This window comes from Ambystoma mexicanum, chromosome 2p (genome assembly GCF_040938575.1).
Source record: "Ambystoma mexicanum isolate Mex_15411 chromosome 2p, UKY_AmexF1_1, whole genome shotgun sequence".
NCBI lineage: Eukaryota > Metazoa > Chordata > Amphibia > Caudata > Ambystomatidae > Ambystoma > Ambystoma mexicanum.
The window spans coordinates 868,700,983-868,720,739 of record NC_090923.1 but is presented as its reverse complement, the minus strand read 5'-3'; the positions used below and the strand labels follow the sequence as shown (position 1 = coordinate 868,720,739).

The 19,757-nt window shown below is 45.0% G+C and overlaps 1 protein-coding gene across 3 annotated transcripts in view; it reads right to left on the bottom strand.

The window, feature by feature from the left end:
* The window catches only part of LOC138566853 (leucine-rich repeat and fibronectin type III domain-containing protein 1-like protein), a 3,353,432-nt gene that overhangs the window by 2,462,318 nt on the left and 871,357 nt on the right, over positions 1-19,757 (bottom strand). For all 3 annotated transcript variants that reach the window (XM_069644559.1, XM_069644558.1, XM_069644560.1), the window contains exon 3: positions 3,658-3,691. The gene's annotated coding sequence lies outside the window, so the exon portion shown is untranslated. The remainder of the gene's footprint in view (positions 1-3,657; positions 3,692-19,757) is intronic.

Sequence of the window (19,757 nt, the reverse complement as noted above, 5' to 3'; positions counted from 1 at the left end):
AATTAATATTGTGTCAACAGTGTAGGTTAGAATTTGTATGTTTCACTCTTTAATACATGGGACATCTGTAGTTGCCTTCTCCAGTTCAGAACTGAGGGCATCTGTGTATAAAATAAATAGAAGTAGAATAAGCACAGATTCACACATCATTGACAGACACCCTTCCAAATGGCGACCACTTTGAGCAATTCTTCAGCATTCCCAAATCTAATAGTTCCCCCACTGCCTGTATGTAAATGTTCTGAAATAGTCAGCATGGAAGGTGGGATAAACACGTATCTCAGAGTTTGATCAACATCATTGAGCACATCCATTCCCAATATCTGAAAGATATACACTTTCAATATGTTATATTGAGAATCTAGCACATGGACCAGATAGGGGAAATTAGTCTATTGGGGACCAATGGGTTAACCTTCCCGAGACTACAGTGTCATAATCTGTTATCACAATCCAGTACACCTAGATATCCGTTTGCATAGGATGCTGTTGATAGGCAAAATGCCACTGATAGTCCCAATAGCAAAGTATAACACATGAGTGTTTTGGTCCATATAGCACAAGCTTCTAGATACTGATTACGCACCTTCAAAGTGCCTGCCAACACTGCCTCCTGTCGTCCTGCTACAAGCACCCTTTAATATGTTTCTTATAAAATCATTTGCACTATGTATGTATTTTAATTAGCATTTAGCACTTTACTCAGTATTAAATATCAAATGATGTTAAGCATTAAGCCCACTGCAGAAGCAGTCCCGGAAATAGTATTACATTATTTGGTCATTACCATGCATTAGTTTTATTCATCTGGCGGCATGTATTTAGATCTTTTTACTCTGTTAAAGGCGCTAGCTGAGAATGGACGCCTTGTTTACATCTATTATCTCAGGCACTACTGTAGTAGACATGGGACCAAGCTGTGACTGCTTCCTGTGCGTGGGTCTTGTTGCATTTGAAATAGTCAAACTGAGCCTCTTTGCTTTTAACACAAGCCTGAAGAAGGCTGTGAACCAGACGGATTGCATAGCGATTTTTCTTACCCGTTGATTTTAGGTGTTTTACACTTGTATCATGCCATGTTAACAATGTTTTTTTCCCTTAGTCCCAGGACTAATGGTTGAATAAAACAACTACTTTCTGTACTTTCTCTAAAATTCGAGTGCCTGGGGTTTTCTTGTAACAAACAGGCATTTCATTTTTACCTGGAATGAATGGCTATTCTGTTGGAATATATATGGACGTCAGTAATCCAAGCGTGCTGTCTTAATATAGCAATACCACCCCAGGTAATGCCCCCTGGGCCCATAGTTACAGCCCTGATCATAGCAAGGGCCTTAACGAGGCCACAGGGGCATTACCGTGGGCGGTATTGGCCGGCCGTTGGGGGGCTTATTGCCATTACTATCCCAACCCGTTAGACCGGGGTAATAATAGCATTTTTTTTCTGTTCCATGTTCTGGAACAGAAAAAAAAGTCCGGCCATCGGGAGCGGATGCGCTGGGAACAGAAGTGTCACCAGCGCGTTCGCTCCTTATAAAAAGAAGGCAAGTGGGGTTGGGAGGGCGGGGAGGGGAAAGTTTGCAGGGGAGAGGGGTGGAGGAAAACAAAAAACATACCTGAGTCCCCGGCGGGAGACCCAGGCAGTCTCCAGCCTTGGGGAGGCTCGGAGCAGGGATTGCCCCGTTTCAAGCCTCCTCATTGGCTAAGGGGCTGCCACGCCCCCCGCCAGGGAACAAACGCAGGCATGCATGTGTGTGTGAGGGATTCCCGGCCGGGTAATGCCCCGGCAAGGGCAAATCAGAATGCTTGTTACATTCTGATTAACCCTCGCAGGGGACTAACACGGTGCACAGCATATTTCAGCAATGAAACAGAAAAGAAAAAACTGTTTTTATTTGTATTGCTTTATTTTTGTATGTATACATTTGAGATTACAAAACCATCCATGCACTTAAAGATAAGCAGAATATTAGTGAACCCCTCCGCAAGGTGGTGAGCCCGCTCTGAAACACTATCCCTTGATGTATAGGCAAGCAAGACCTCACTCACAGAGACTCCCCTTGTGGGGACAATGACTCCCTGTCCTGGGAGGAACCCCTAAAGATCACAACATTTCCTTTTCAGGCATGCCCTACAAGGACTTGTATGAAGAAGGAACAAGGATGTGTTATTGTAAACCAGAAACTGTACATATCCCTTTTAAATGGAAAACACAATTTAACTAAGATGAGGAGGATGAAGATTATAACAGTGATATTAAGAGAAGAGAATGCAAATCGTTATACGAATATTCATACTCACCTCAGTCAAGATAACGAGAATATAACAGTCAAAGCAAGAGACGTGAATGAGAATTGTTATAAAATATTCAGTTCAGTTCCAGTTCAGATACTGAGAATACAACACTGAAAATGTGAAAAGTGGATGATAATCTCTATAAGAGTACTCATACTCATCACAGTGAAAGTAAAGAAAGCATCATTAAGAAGGAGAGCGAAGCTATAAGAGAAAATCCTAAGGAGAAGGATGAACTGATATATATGTTGAAAGACACATGCCATACAGAGAACAAAGGTCGGGAGTTACATAGAAAGGAAGAGAATCTCAAGGGAGAGAATCAGAAAGGTTGGGCAACCTTATCCTGGGAAAGGGAAGAACACCTTGATAGAAAAACTAAAGAAGAACAGAACAAACACACAAAATGCATTCACAAGGGAGAATATATTAGTCTAGAGTCAAGGAGACCCCATTTTGAGCAGAAACAAAAGCACACAATAATACTGAGAGAACTGTATGAACTGATCAAAGGACTATTTGAAAATCGGTTATTGAATAGAGGTTTTCGAGAAGCAAAACCCAGGAGAAGGGAGTCATTCGCCTGTCTTTAGTTGTGAAATGAGTACAAGGGTGATCAGACTCTTTTAAGAAATTCACTGATGACTGACAAGCACCTTAGCTAGTTTTTTAGGTAGGGCACACCCAATAGAAGTAGGGAGTGGTAGGCATTATCCTTTAGTTTAATAAATATACACTTGAAATGTCTTACAAGAGTCTGTGTCCTTCTTCTGTCCCACCACAGGGCCTACCCAGATTCTTTCCATAAGGCAAATGCCTCTTCTGTTGTTCGAACAATACCTTCTCAACGAATTATGTTTTTTATAGCTCCCTAACCATTCTCATCAGATTTCATGCTTCTTTTTACTTCTCTACTTTTTAGCTGTCACTACAGCCATGAAAAAACATGTCTTTTGTGGGTCCGTCAGGTCTTACAATATATTGTTTTCCCCCAAAATAAATGTTTCAAACTTGTATAGCAAATTCATTTTCAGTACTCTATTAATCATGAAACTAATGTCTTCCCAAAAAAGTCTTACCCTATTACATTCCCAAATCTGTTGATAGTCATTTCAAAGCGATACAAGCTAGTCTCCAAATTCAAAATGTCAAAATCGTTTGGCCAAAACATAGTTGAATATTGTTATGAGGCACATCATTATTAATGAAATAGTAAATTAGGTTGAGTTGTTTAAATATTTAGTATTAATGGATGACCAGCAAAGTAAAGAAAAGCTATGTATGATCTTAAAGGCTTAATGTAAGATTTTCAATAAAGAATTGGAAACCGTGTTTAATAATATCTGTGATATTCTGACTCACCTTGACCACTTCAGATGCAGAAAGGAGGTGATACCTAAAAAATAAAATAAAAAATAAATGTCAGTAAGTGAATTTCTGATTCAAGGACAGTCTTATCTAATGCTTTGGTGAGCACCCAGCCCAAACTGGCTACACGTTGCTGCAGGTGAGGGCAGATAAATACAACATTACTCGACAAACGCACGTATAGTAATCAGTTTGGAAATGAGTCATCTATTGACATGATATGATCATCGAGAAGGTTATGTCAGTGGCATATTATTATCATCATTATCATCATCATAACTTTATTTCGGCATACAGCCATACAAATGTACACATTAATAACAATCATACATCACAAAAACATTCCTATTGATATCAATAACCAATATATATCACACTAAACAGAATGGGCCTAAAAGCCATGATTTTCTAAAGCTTTGAGTTAACTATTAGATCTAGATAAAACTTTGACAAGTGATGGTATCCAGGAACAGAGGGGGGTTGCACCAGTCTTAATCCCCACAGGAACGGCATTCACACCTGGCAATGCGGACCCCTCTGGCAAGGGACCCCAAAAGTACAGGCTCATTTCAATTACGCTTTTTGTCAGGGTGTTATATGTCGTATTCGTTTTCAGAATATCCCTGGCGACTCCAAAGTCTCAAAATTTTAACTCCAGAGACAGGAGCATACGCCCTCATTTTGGAAATCGTGGTACAGTCAACAATGTGGTCCCTTGTGACAAAATGACACCCCTTACAGTCTGTAGCCATTGTAAGCTTTAATTTAGGAGTGCTTTCTTTAGTTCTTGCCACTTTAAGGATGGTTTTTGGGACTCCATGTAAGAATATTGACCTAGTTGCAGGAGGTCTGTTAAAATTAACTAAGGGTATTAGAAAATCCTGGGTCGGTACTCTGGATGGTATAGCGCAATGCGAGGGCCCCCCTAGAGTAGGGCCAGTTGTTTGAAAGTAACTGAGTTTCTCTTTCCCCCCTTGGACTTTCACATTATTGGGTTCTACTCTGGTCCCATCCCCAGTTCCTATGTTTCCATTGCTTGTCTTAGGGAGTTTTGGATGAACATCTGCATTGGGGGTGCAATGGGTCTCAAATCATTTAAATTATTCATGGTCCGCTTCTCTCCAACCTTTGACTCCCACATAACGTTTCTGATTATATGTTTCATTGTAGATTGAAACATGGATACATGAAAAGTTGTAAAGAATGTGTTCCTGATGAAGTTTTTATTTCCTGAAATGCGTTGAGCTCACCCTCTTTGTTTTGAATGTATATAAAACCAATTACAAATCTTTCTTTGGTTTTGAATAAACCTTTTTTTATTAAATAACCTGAATTTCTGTAAACTTTGTTGGTCTGACATCCTTAGAAAGAATGTGGGGACAGGATTGCTCATCACTTTAGGACTCTTGTTTTTTACTTAGTGTGCGACTTCTGTACCAGAGTCATCCTTTTCTCCCTTGCACCTAGAATTGTTCTAGAATATTATTGTTTATTATCGTTACTTATGTTCATACCTTTACGATAACATACAGGTTTGCTTACAGCTTTAGTTCTTGTTTTAATAAGAAAAGTAGAACAATGTCCCTTAGTGTAGCCGCTTCCTAAAATTAAACACAAATAAAGAAAGACCATTAAGTAGTTTATGTTTCAAAGTTTGTATTATTAGTGATATTTCAAATATGCTCAACAAATAAGGCAGAGTGTGTTAGTAGTGAGTGACTTGCTATTGTATGCGAGGAAAGGTCTTTAGGACCCCCCTGCGCCTACATTCCTCTCCTACGTGAGGCTTATGACTCGTCCGCAGCCACCCATGCGCCTGGGCCTGGGATGCAGGATGGCTGCAGACCGACGCATGAGACTGCACGGCTCCCCTTGTAGCAGGGTATAGACTCCATTTTGTACTACACTTCGACTCCATTTTGAGTACACTAACTTCGGCTTCCGTGGAACAAGCAGCCTGCAGAGCTGCAGCTCTCCCCCACTTGACAACGCACAGCGAACCCGCACTTCCCCCAGCCTCCTCCCCACGGCGGCTCCGTTGAAGGCCTGTTCTCATGAGCAACTGGGCACGAAAAAGAAACAGAACAAACACTGTATCATTTACCTTCCGCAGTACATCACTGCCCTGGTGGTGACCGGACCTGAAGTTGAGGTCTGGGAAAATAACAAAGCTGTCCCAATCCAACATGCCTTGACCTCCCGCAGACCCCCACACCCATGATATATGTTGTACATAACCCCCAGCCCTGCTCCCCATTTGAAGCATCAGACATGAATGTTAAACCCGTGTGCCACCCAGTCTATCCACGCTGCTAAGCCATCGCGGGGAGGCTCATAACCCATAATGTTGATTATTCACATTAAACTTGATATTCTTATTAGAATTAAACGACCCTTGCCCATCCCACAACACCCACATGTAAAGATGTCAAGTAAATGTATATTCGAATCTGTCATTACTGATCAACGGTCATTGCCACTGTGGACAGTTTCAAAATGCAATGGTCCTCATTACGACCCTGGCGTTGGACCATGGTGCTATTAGTACCATGGTCCATGCCGGTAACTTACCGACTCCGCCATGGCGGAATGGGGAATTACCGCCCCATTCCGAGGTTGGCGGGGCGGTAATTCCCCATGCCGCCATGGCCCTTCCCCATTTTTGCCCCATAGGGCTCAATGGGAATGGGGAAGGCGCTAAGTACGGTGCCGCAAATTGCGGCACCGTATTTAGCACCAAGGTCCCCTTGCGGGTTGGTTTTTAACGCCTGCAAAAAGCAGGCGTTAAAGTCTCCAACCCGCAAAGGGACCTCGTAATCAGGCGTTAAGGGTTTAACGGCGCCACCACCTTTAACGGCGCCGTTAACCCCTTAACGCCTGGGTTGTAATGAGGGCCAATTTATAAAATTCCTATGCATGATATAATTTCAAGTGTGTAACATATACGAGTCTCTTAAAGTGATAAATCCCACCTGTTGCTAAATGGAAAGCCGGTTGAAGTCATTGTTTTTATTCTTGATCATGTATATTAGCCTTATCATAAGTATATCATTGTAACTTTCTCCTAATGCTGACGTATACACCAACTGGTTTCTTCCTCTTGTTTTATACTAGTGCTCCCCATGTGTCCCCCGCAACACAATGGGCCTCATTACAACCCAGGCGGTAAGTTCCCTACTTTACCACCATGGTGTAAACTCTGTTTACACTATGGTGGATGGCGGATTTACTGCCCCATTCCAAGGTGAGTGGGGCGGTAAATCCCCATTCCCCATCTACCCTTCCCCATTCCCATTTTTGCCCCATAGGGCATAATGGGAGTGGGGAAGGCGCTAATTACGGCACCGTAAATTACGGTGCCGTAATTAGCACCAAGGCGGGTTAGCGCCATGGATTTTAACGCCTGCTAAAAGCAGGCGTTAAAATGGTAATCAGGCGTTAAGGGTTAACGGCGCCGATGGCGCCGTTAAACCCTTAACGCCTGGGTTGTAATGAGGCCCAATGAAGTACTACAAATGATGTGATGTTAACAAAAGCCCTTTTATTGTACGCAGTACACATGAACCATGAAGAAGTATAATTCAAACAATGCTCCTAAGCAAATACAGACATTGAAGAGCTATAGATGCATGCACATAGATGGACATACAATTTCGCTGACATGCCTTAGCTCCCCGTCTTTATAATGGTGTGCATGCTCCTCAAAAAATGTAGGCTTGCGAAAAAGCTACAAGGCCATTTCCCATTCCTAGCAAGCCGCAGACTCAACTCCCACCCTCCTCCCTCCAAGGCCCGTCTGGGGCCTGAAGAGTCCTGGTTTACTGACGTTAGAATAATACAGATACACCTCTCTGCATTCCTGTTGAGCACACGCCAAGTATTCACCTTCCCCCCTGATACCCGATGCCACCATAAGACCACCGTGTACCGCCATGCCCTGGTGAAGAAGAATTATGAGCAATGCAGCCCCGCTGCCCGCCGTCTTTTGAGGTGCCAGCTATGTGCCCTTCTGACCCAACAGTATTCTAGTTCACTCTAACCTCGATTGACCATGGAGGTAGTTATTCACTCTTGTACTAACATACCGTAAAGCTGTCTCTCACTACATCTAACAAGGTAAAATAATAAAGTTACACTGACCCGTGCCCCCTGGTACGACACTTGGACTCATGACACTAGGTTGTCTGCTAACTGTGGTTTTATGATGATGTATTAAGAAAGCTCAGAGTTGTGTACTGTTTCTCTGTCTTTTGTATGGTATTAGATTAAATAGGGTGAAAGATTTATATGTTAAATTGACATAGAGCTTAGTGATGAATGTGTATGCCTGACCACAAGGGCAAAATGTTAGTACAGCAGCAATGTATCCACATGGACAGCTTGTGACCTTAATACTCCATTCCAACGAGCCCAGCTGACCCAAGCACCCCACGATGCCACCATGTGGATCTCCGCCAATCATGGATCGCTGCACCTACAGTGTATATAGTAGCTAGTCTTCGCCATCCAATCCCCATGATTATGTGCCCCCTATAGCTTACCTCATCCATGAAGTGTTTTTGTAATAAGTATGACTGTCTTCGCTATTGTCAGACAGAGCGCTCTCAGAGTTTGCAGAGTCCTTTGCATGCCCTATATTGATTCAGGTAAAGCCTTTTATATATCACCCGCACTTGGTCTTGGTCTCATTCCCTGCTGGCGTGTTTCCATTATTGGCTCTCACTATTGAGTTTAACTGCCTTTCAGGGAACTCTCACGCTCAAGTGGTGACCCCGACGTGATAGCGTTCCGTTTGTCCCTTTTTGGCACGAGACGTCCCAGGCCACAGCGGAGATGCACGGCCCGCCCCCTCAAGAGAGCTGCCCGCCTACAGCAACTGGTAAGCTTAGACGTGCGCATGTAGTAGGGCGAGAGGGTACGGGTTCCACTTCAAAAAACCCATAGTACCGCTCACCAGAGCCGGGGCCGGCAATTGAGCGTGGGGCAGCGCCGCCTGGACTGATCGGGTCCAGAGAGTCTTGAATCAAGACGGGCACATGAGTATTAAGTGCGAGTGACATTAAAAGGAGTCGAATATAGATAAGGGTGTACGAGGTTAGCTACGCCAAAGGGTGTTCTTTTAAGGGTAAACTGACTGGTGCTTTCATACTTTTCTCTTTCTATTGCATATGGCCATTAGGATAAGTTAAGGAGATTACAAGGGGAAAAAACGGAAGACGGGAACCTAGCTCTGCAAGGGGGTAGAAGCCGGTGCTGCATAGTGCTATGTTGACTAGTACTGGGAATAAGTGGAACAAGGGAAAATATAAGTAAGAGTCTCTTAGGAGTAGAAGACTCAGTGTATAAGTTAGACAAAGCTTTTTTCTTTCTCATCTTTTCTAAACTATAAGGGGAGATTCTGACATTTTAAGGGTCTGAGGGTGAAAACGGGTCAAAATAAAGGGGATCCTTTGAATAAAAACTGTGAAGGGAGAAAGGGGAGGTATATGTAATGTGTTGTAAGTAAAACGTTTGTCAAAGTGACGTCTTGTATGGAATATTTTACGCTTCCTTTTTGACTATAATGTTGTGACAAAGTGATGAAGTGATTGTATCAGGTTTTGGTGAAAAGTGTTCATGGTAAGTGTGACCTTTTGGAAATTAAATACCCAGGTTGTAACAGAGATATATTAGTATTTAAGAGTTGCCATCATTACAAGCGTGCACACAAGGCACCCCAGTCAAAGTAAGGTGACAAAAAGGGGTGAAAGACAGGGGGACATCATGGGGACTGAAACACCCCTGGCCTATATTTGCCAAAATTTACCAGGCTATTGATTGATTGATTGATATTGTATTTCTATCGCGCTCGTACACAAGTGTTTCAGAGCGCGACAAGGCAAGGGAGGGGAACGGGGAGAACAAAACAGCGATCTTACTAGGCCCAGTGACATTGAGAACGTGCAAGTGCATGAGAGAGGGGAGGGGAAAAGTGCATGGAAGGGGGGAGAAGTGGAAAGTGCAAAGCAGAGGAGAAACAGATAAATAACAATAAATATTTAATAAAGGCAACAAACAGTGGTAATGCAGCCAGCAATTTGCAAGTGCTAGGTTTAAGCCAGCAGACAGAGTAGGTCTAATAAGTGCAGGAAGAAAAAGGGGGGCTGTATGGGTACAGATACAGACCCCAGTGCAAGGGGTGGCTCGGAGGCAGTGCGGGAGGGTGGCAGGATGAGCAGGTACCTGGGCCCGAAGGACAGAGAGTGGCCAGGTGCACAGTGCCAAGAGAGAACAGATCAGCAGGGGAGAGGGTGAGCAAAGGCAGAAGAAAAGAGGAAGGTCTTGAGGTGCTTCCGGAACCAGAGATGGTTCTCCTCAAGTTTTAGAGTGGCTGGGAGGTTTTTCCAGAGGGAGGCCCCAGCCGAAGACAGAGATCTACCCCAGCTTGTTTCTTAGAAAAACGACTGACCCTGAGGGAGTTGGAGGTAGAGTAGCAAAGAGTCTGAGAGGGGAGGTATTTCCGGAGGGATAGCTGAAGGTATTTTGGACCCAGGCTCCAGAAAGCCTTGTGGACAATGCAGAGGGTTTTGAATTTAATCCTTGCAGAGATTTCAGAGCTGGAGAGATACGATCCTAGTCCTTGAGGCCAAGGACAAGTCTCGCAGTCCTGTTCTGGATTAGTTGCAGACGGCGGAAAGTAGAGGCAGGTAGATTTAGAAAGAGGCTGTTACAATAGTCCAAGCTAGAAAGAACCAGAGCCTGGGATACCATGAGCTTCTGGGGGAAGGATAGGAAAGGCAGAGTACCTCTGAGGAGGTGCAGTCGGAAATTTGACTTTTTAGAGACCTCAGAGATGTGGGCGGAGAAGGAAAGGGTGGAGTCAAAGATGAACCTAAGGTTCTTAGACTCACAGGTGGGGGTAGGAGGAGGGCCAAGGGAGGCCGGCCAGAGAGTGAGTGAAAAGGATGATGAAGGTGTGCCGATGAGGAGAATCTCTGTCTTGCTGGCATTCAGACAAAGATCATTGGCGGCACACCAATCTTGAATGGCAGTTAGGCAATCAGAGATGAGAGAGGGAGAGGCGGTGGCAGAGGGCAGCCTGAAAATGAGTTGAGTGTCGTCAGCGTAGCACTGGAAATTTGAGCAGAAAATGGCAATGCAGTGGGCGAGAGATGCCAGGTATTAGTTGAAAAGCCAGGGCGAGAGGTTAGACCCCTGGGGGACACCACAGGTAGAGAGGACGATAGATGAAAGGAAGGACCCAAGTTGGACCTGGGAGGGTCGATCTGAGAGGAAAGAGGTTAGCTAGGCCAGAGCCTGATCAGTGATACTCAGGTTTTCACAGAGATGGTTGATCAGGATGGTATGGTTGACCATGTCAAAGGCAGAAGAGAGATCGAGGAGGATGATGACAGGGGGAATGTTACAGTCAAGGTTGGAGAGCATATCTTCACAGATGTTCAGGAGAGCAGTTTCCATGCTTCTGGCAGCTCTGAAGCCAGACTGCTGGTCATGGAGACAGCCAACAGAATTGGAATGAAGGCTAAGCTGAGAGATGGCCAACTTTTTCAGGAGTTTGCCAAGAAAGGGAGTAATGGAAATTGGGCGATAGTTAGCTGGACAAGAAGGATCAGCTGTGGGTTTCTTGAGAAGAGGACGCACAAAGGAATGCTTCAGAGGGAAGGGGAAGGATCCAGAGGCAAAGGAGTGGTTGCACAAATCAGCAAGGGCTGGAGCGAGTGTGTCAATGTGGTCCTTGATGGTTTTAGAGGAACAGGGATGAACCTGTTTTGAAGAGGCTTTCATAGATCGGACTTGTCTAGCAACCTCGTCAGGGGTGAAAAGAGGAAAGGACGAGAAGGATGGTGGGAGGGTGCCTAAAGGAGAGTCAGCAAGCACAGATGGAGAGGGAAGAGGAGGGGTGTGGGTGGAGAGGGTGGACAGGATGTCCTGGGTTTTTGAAATGAAGTGAGAGACAAGGGCATTGCAAAGAGCCTGGAAGGCAACAGGAGGGGTAGAGACTGCAGCAGGGTTGGCCAGCTCCTTGCAGATTTTAAAGAGTTCAGCCGAGTTGTTAGATTCCGCAGAGACATGCGAAGCGCATAACAAAATACCATGACCAATGGGTCACGTAATTAAAGGGGGAAGGTCTACCGCAGGTATGACCGCAAGGAGGGTCATTTGACAAAAGCGTGTTGGACATGGTGGTCACATGCCTGTTTGTAAAGTACAAAGGGAAATAATTACACAATAAACGGGAAATATTAGACTTATGGAGGCTATTTGAAGAAGTGCCCCCGATCAAAAGAAAGGAAATAGCACAAGAACAGAGTGCCACAGAAGGAGGTGAAAAGAAGGGTGAAGAAAAGGAAGTGCCAGTAGAGGTAACATGATTGTATCCCCTTTTAAATAAACCAGTGCCCGCTGAGGGATACAGTGACCTGGTGTACGTGTCTACATCTACTCCCGTAGTCGCACCCCAACCCACTGCGCCCCCACCATATGATTGTCCAAGAACAAGTGGACAGGTGAGTAACCCGACAATAGACATTGAGAAATTCACAGAAGACTTAGATTCCAGATTATCACTAGCACGAAATGAATTGTCTAGACTACGAAATGCATGTGACCAGAGTGGATCCAGTACTTCTAGGATCGAGCAAACACAGAGGGTGCAGACGCCCGAAAGGTCCATAGAAGAAGGGTGGAAAAAGGGGGAGATACTATTCCGGATACAGGATGAGCTGACCAGAATAATAGAGCTAGAACATCACACGCCTGAGGGGAACACAGGGGACGAAGGAATGGCCACAGGAGGTCTGGAGGAGTTGTGGAGCGACATAGAGGAAGACGAGTTGGAAGGAAGCAGAATAGGGATTGCGGCAGGAGGGGCGCCAGTGAGGTTAGATGAAAAACCCCTGGGGAGGGCTATGGAGGATGAATGGAATGGAAGGTTAAGGAATAATAGAATAGGAAGAATGGCAGCCTTGGGAAGGAAAGGATCAAAGGTGAGTATTGGAAAAGGAACAAAGAATAGGTTACCGCTGCCCTTGATACACAGAGGAGGAGTGAGGCCAAACTACATACCCTGGGGTCAGATGGACAAGGCCAACCTGTTGAAATTATTGCTCCCATTGTCGGGGGGAACAAGTATATGGATATATGCATTTGAGAAACATACAGCAGGGGTTCCACTAGCTGTTGGTGATGTTAAAAGTTTGTTGGTATCTGCAGTAGGCGATCAAGCTGACAGGGTTTGGGCAAAGGCCGGATTTCCAGGATAACATTAGATTGTGACCGCCATGATGGTGCCTCTTTCAACACAGTAGACGCGAAGGTCTGGGATGCCTTAAGAGACACCTTCCCAGACACACCAGATTTGCAGTCAGTAATGCAATGTACAATGAATTATGGGGAAGATGCCATGGATTTCATTTTACGGGTGCAGGAGATGTGGAGAGCAGAAACGGGTACGGCCTGGGATCAATCAACATCCTTGTTTTATTTTAAAATAAAAAGAGGGCTCCCAAAATAGATTCAGAAAGCACTTGACAAAATAGCAGGACTAGAAGCAAAAGGCTGGCCAGAAATACAAAGTATAATAGTACACCATTGCAAAAGAATCAAGGAAAGGGAGAAGGAGATAGCACAGAAAAGGTTGGCAGACGAGGTGAAAGTAATACAAACGAAACTGGTGAAGGTCGCAGCAGCTGTAGCCGCACTCCCCACAGATACACAAGCAGAGGAGGAGGAGGGGTCAGTGGCAATCCAAGGGAGAATGGCAGCCAATTGGGTCGGAAATGGAATGGACAGGTTCAGTACAGAGGACCGCAGTGGCAAGTGTGGAGCGCTCGGGGAGGAAGAGGTGGGTACAGAGGGCACAGAGGTGGTGGTCTGGGGTACGAAGGGAATGGCGGGTATGGAGACCCAGGCCCAAGGGGGGACAAGGACATTTTGGAAATTGCGGGAGGTGGGGATATTTCTCACGGGAATGTAGGATCAGGCCAATGAATAATTACCAAAATTAACAACAGTATGACCACCCCCACCCGGGGGGACCTATACGGTCTACCAATCGGTGGTGGAGGGGGACGAGGACAGCAAGACCAGAGGTGCCCAGAGGAACATAGGGAGCAAACGCATAATGTCCAGCAACACCCACAATGCCGCGAACACATGACATACAAACAGAGAAACCCTTTTGCCACAACCGCAAATGGTGCACCTGCACCCTTTGGAGGGGTGGCCATGGTATCAGGAAATGTTTTTAGCCAAGGGGTACCACAAGGCACCCAGCACAGGATAGCCCACAGAGAGCACTTGCATGTCCAGTACTATCGACGACCCTCAATGCATCAGAGGAACCATTGATAGGGCGGAGATAGGGAACAAACAATTCATTTTTATGGTAGATTCGGGAGCTGAAAAGTCATACCTATGAGAAGGCAGGTTTCCACTATCTAATCGTAAATTCAAAACGCAGGGGTTCTCTAGGGCGGTGGTTTAAGTTCCTTATGCAGAAGATTTAGATGTAACAGTGGGGGGTAAGACAGTACGAGCTCCCCTGTTGTATTATGAACAATCCCCAATCAACTTGCTCGGGAGGGACCTCTTCAGCAAGCTCAACATGACTATCTCTTTCACTAAAAGGGGGATAGTTTGCTCTAAACCTGGGATTTTCCCATTGCGAGTCATGTTAGTAGTACACACATGAGCAACAGCCCCAGAAATACGTGGCATACCAGTGGACCCATACATGTTCATTCAGGGGTTGAAAACACTGATACGAGTGGTCCCAGAGTTGAAGCGCCAGGAATGGAGGCTGCCTGCGGAGTTTGTTTTTCACCCTGTAGTACGTCCAGAGATAGTGCCAGGAACAGTGATGTCATTAGACTTGAATGCTCTACAGGTATCAGCGCAGAGAATAGCAGTTATCGGAATGGACATACATGGCTGCCAGTGGCACACAGTATTGTGCATTAATGCAAATATTGCACTGCAATATCTATCAGGGCGAAAACCTCTTCACAGATTCAGACAGCGATGGGGAAATAATAATGGAGATATTAATCCCCTGTGACATTATGATACAGACAAGACAGGTACCCGTGCAGCTGATGGCAGTGGTAGGAGCGCCACCTTCATTTTTTGACAATGACATGCAATCAGTACCGGTTGAACTGTGGACCACCGGCCACATAATGTGGGACTGTTGCCTGAGGTAACACCAGTTAAGATAAAACTTAAACAAGGAGCATTACTGCCCAGAGTAAAACAGTACCCCCTGTCCCGGGAAGCAGAGGAAGGGATACAATAAACCATCACCGCATTGTTAGCACAGGGAATAATTGTGCCATCCAATTCACCATGCAATACCGGCATTTACCCAATTAAGAAAGCAAAGGACGGGGCTTGGAGGATGATCCAAGACCTACGCCCACTGAAATGCATCTTGTTTCACAGTGGTCGACCTGAAGAACACATTCTTCTCAGTACCACTAGCTGAAGAGTCCCGATATTCGTCAGCATTTACATTGGGAGGAAAAAGATACGAACATTGTACGTTACCCCAGGGGTACTGTTAAAGCCCGAGTATATTCAACAGGATTTTACACGAAGACCTAGGAAATGTGGTCACAGACAGCACAATTATCCAGTACGTGGATGATTTACTGATTTGTGGAAAAAATCAGGACGAGTGCAGGAAGGATTCTATTACCCTTTTGACATTGTTGGCCCACAAAGGTCACAAAGTAGACAAAGAAAAATTACAATAAGAAGTGTTGAATCTGGGACAACTGATCTCAAAGGATGGTAAACGAATCATACCAGACAGGGTGGCTGCGATCAAAGCAGTAAGCAAACCGAAGACAGTGAAAGAGATGCAGAAACTCCTCGGCATGTGTAACTATTGCCAGGCCTGGACATCAGAATATGCATGATATACAAAACCTTTACTGCAGGGACTCAAGGAAGTGCAAAGGGAAAACACAGAAATTCAATGGACAGCAGAGATTGATGAGGCCTTCACAACACTAAAGGAGCTAATTTCAATGGCACCAGTACTCGCGAACACAGACTACGAACGCGAGTTTTACTTATTTTCACATTGCAACGGGGCACTTATGACACCGGTCCTAACACAAAAAACATTTCTGGGGCACAAACCATTGGCCTATTGCAGTGGAACACTGGATGCAGTAATGCAAGGACACTTTGCCTGCGAGCAATCTCTCGCAGCCGCAGCGTTCACAATTGAAAAGACTGCAACTATCGTGATGGGATGTTCCGTGACCCTGTTCGTGGAACATTCACTATTCGCCATATTAGAAAGACCAAAACGCACACTGACGACTCAGAGAGCCACAGCATATGAAGTTATCCTGTCCAGCCCCAACATGCAAAACAGTGAACCCTGCAACATTTATCACGGAAGCATGCACAGTGGAAGACATGCAAACACATGATTGTGCAACATACCGAGGAGAGGATGGGGATACGCCCACAGTGAGTGAAAATGCACTGGCTGAAGAAGAAATGTACTTCATAGATGGGTCAGCATCAATCAACTCAGGCACAGGTAAAAACATGTGGGAATAGCTGTTGTGAGGTTGGAGGAAGATGAATATGAAGTACTCGTCCATCAACGATTACCAGCCCATTATTCAGCACAAGCAGCAGAGCTACGAGCACTCATTGAAGCTTTACACACAGCCAAGGGGTGTGCTGTCACAATCTATACAGACGCCACCTATATGACAACTACAGTAAATGGGGGATTGGCTAGATGGGGAGAAGAGGATTTCATAGAGCAGATGGGTCCCCTGTGCAACACGCAGAGTTACTCAAAGAACTGATCAAAGCACTAAAAGAACCTTCAATTGTAGGCATAGTGAAGTGCCACGCCCATACAAACAATGCTGACGGCATCTCTTTGGGAAACGGGGCAGTGGACGCTGCCGCAAAGGAAGCATCATACTTAACAAAACAAAGAACAGGTCAGTACTTGCTACAGAAAAACTTGGAAGAGGATCACCCAGATGGCTATAACTCAATGCCTATATCTCAAATATTAGAATCACAAAACGGGGTGTCACCTGAGGAAAAGGAGCTATGGGAAAAAAGGGGGTGCAGCCAGTCATCCACAGACCTCCTGTGCCGACAGAACAACACAGGTAAAATATTAATGCCTCACAAGCTACTAGATATAGCGTTCCAACAACTTCACTTTCCATCTCACAATACAAAACCGCACATTGCTGCAGAAATACAAGAAAATTGGTTTATCCCAGGGTTGCAGGAACAAATCTGAAAACTTGCAATGGAATGTACAACTTGTCAAATATATAATTCAGGAATTACATTGAGTACATTGCAGACATGGGAGAAAGGTGCAATGGGTCATGCTACATGATAGTGGTGGTTTATCCATTCTCAAGATGGGTGGAAGCAGGACCATGCACCCACCTGGTTGCCAAGTACGCCACAAGGTTTTTAGTGCGAGAAATATTTCCGCGCTGGGGAATTTGTGATGTAACTTGCTCTGATAATGGCATGCATTTTGTCAATGATCTGTTCAAGGAAGTTACTACCCTACTAGGAATCAAACATAAGCTATGCACTATTTATCACCCACAAAGTAATGGCATGGTTGAGTAGATCAACGGCCTTCTTAAGGGAAGGTTGTCAAAATTGTGTTTTACACTCAAGAAAAATTGGGTGTACTGTTTGCCTCTAGCCTTGTTTGAGTTGAGAAATCAACCCAGCAAGGACCACCGCTTGTCCCCCCACGAAATAGTGACAGGAATGCGCATGCATACTGCAGATTCTCCACTCCGCAGACATTCAGACGCCCACAGAAGTGCTACAGTGTTAGGAGAAGAATTCAATGAATACTTGACAAAGCTCACAAAAGCAGCCCGTATGATAGCAAAGCAACTAGAGCCACCATTCACATGCGAGGAATCTAGTGAGACAACTACACCTGAGCAGACAGCCTGACAGGCCAGTTGATGCCAGGGGAGATGGTGTACATAAGGAGTTTTGTTCGTTGGTACGAGGTGGTGTATTGCACGCCAACTGCAGTTAAAGTGACAGGCCTGAGATACTGGATACATCTGACAGACGTGCGAAAGGCCTATGACAGCGTCAAACCAGAACAGGAAGGGAGAGTAGGTGAGGTGAAAACACAGTCGTGATAATGGAAGAAAAGAAATGTGTCTCTTTACTAGTACCTAGGTGACACATAAATATTAAATAAGTTACTATTATGATGTAAATAATGTTGGTAATGAACTACAGAAATGTTTGTTGAAATACATATTTTTGGATGTTTTGGGATGCTTAATGCACTTTTATGTTTCACCATGTAGGAGAAACAATTGCAACTGACGGGGCCCTGGCTACAAACGTTGTTAGAGCAGATAGAAATGGGAACGTAAATTTTGACTTGCGCAGATATTCGTAGGAGTGTCGTAGTTTCATACTGGACTGTAACATTTATATCTATCGATAAAAATGAGGGGGGAGGGAACGGAACCAGTATGATCAAATAAGGAACTTATCTTATATGGGATGGCTTCCAGCTCATATGGGGGCATGACACCCACCATGATGGTACACAACATTTAAATAATACAGATAACAAGTGAGTAACCCCACGTCCTATGGCCCCATACAATGCCTCTTCATATAGTGTTTACGAGTTAAATGATCAAAATATCTCTGCTTTATCCTGGCTGTATGATACCACGACCACCGCTGCCACCTCAACATTTGAAACATCTATAAAATACAAATCCCCCACAGGCATAAAAGAAGATAATGCGGAAATGATTGAAAGATTTGTTGCCCTATATGATGAGTGGGAAAATGGGGGAGTGGGAGAGACTACTCCAACACCACACACCTTAGAGCATGAACGAGTATACCCCAGGAGCAATCAGAGATGGAGGGAGGTTGGGAGAAGGAAATATGACGAGTATTCCGGGCTGGGGCTAGACATGATAAAAGACCCCAGGCACCCGCACCAGTCAAATAAATGGTATGCAGACATGAGTCTCACCGCCAAACAAACCACCAATGAGAGCTGCTACGTATGCTCTCTAACACCCCACGCCTCAGGCACTCCTAAGGTACTCCTGCCCCAAGAACTGCCTCTTGCAGACGCCCAGTGTCTCCTTCATCTCACCTTATGTAGAATTAAGAACACCTTCCAGGCACACACAGTCTCTTTTGAAATGCTACAGAACGAAAAAAACGTGCTACTCAAGCCCTAAAGGAGGGATATGCTTTAAGGAACCGTTTTTGGTGATTAAATTAAGATTCTGGAAAGAAGAGCAAGTGACATGCAAAGCAGAAACACTACGAGGGCTGGCGACAGAAAAACTGCAATGGGTCGAGAAAACATGCACACCAGTATGGGCCGAACACATCACAAAGCTCACTTGGGTTACAGCCCTGGAAGAACCCTTCAAACTGAAAAAAGAAATTCCATATGAACTATGTTTCCTCGGTGAAGGGAAAAACAACATGGGTACAAAACAAGAACTGTAAGAAAACACTCATCATTCCAGATATGAAGAAAGGGACAGCCGCCCTGATGGACACTTACTGGGTCTGCGGTAAACAGGCATACTTGCACCTTCCACAATCCTGGAGGGGCACGTGTTCTTTGGCAACGCTGCATTCTGCCCTGATGGTGGTTCAGGAGAGTCATATCGAAGGGGGAAGAGGACTGCAAGCCGCCCAAGTTCCAGAACACACACAACCAACAGGAGAGACGCCAATGTATGCCCTGTCCGCGTACAATGTACAAAGCCTGATATCAAGAAAATAGAGATCATCCAACTACATATCCAAAGCTTCCACAGAACTTTTGGCGCAAATTCCAGACAGGTTCCAGCTATTTAACTCCGCTGAAACATTCTTCGCCTCTCTCGTCCCCAGTATACAATGGTGCGAGCCAAGGCAAAATGGCTTCAAATAACGCGTTGGGAACTGATCCAACTGGCCAACGATATGGAGGGCCCTGCGGCTAATGATAATGCAAAACAGGTATGTCCTAGACCTGTTAACGGCCATGGATGGAGGTGTTTGTCGAGAAATCGGGAGCG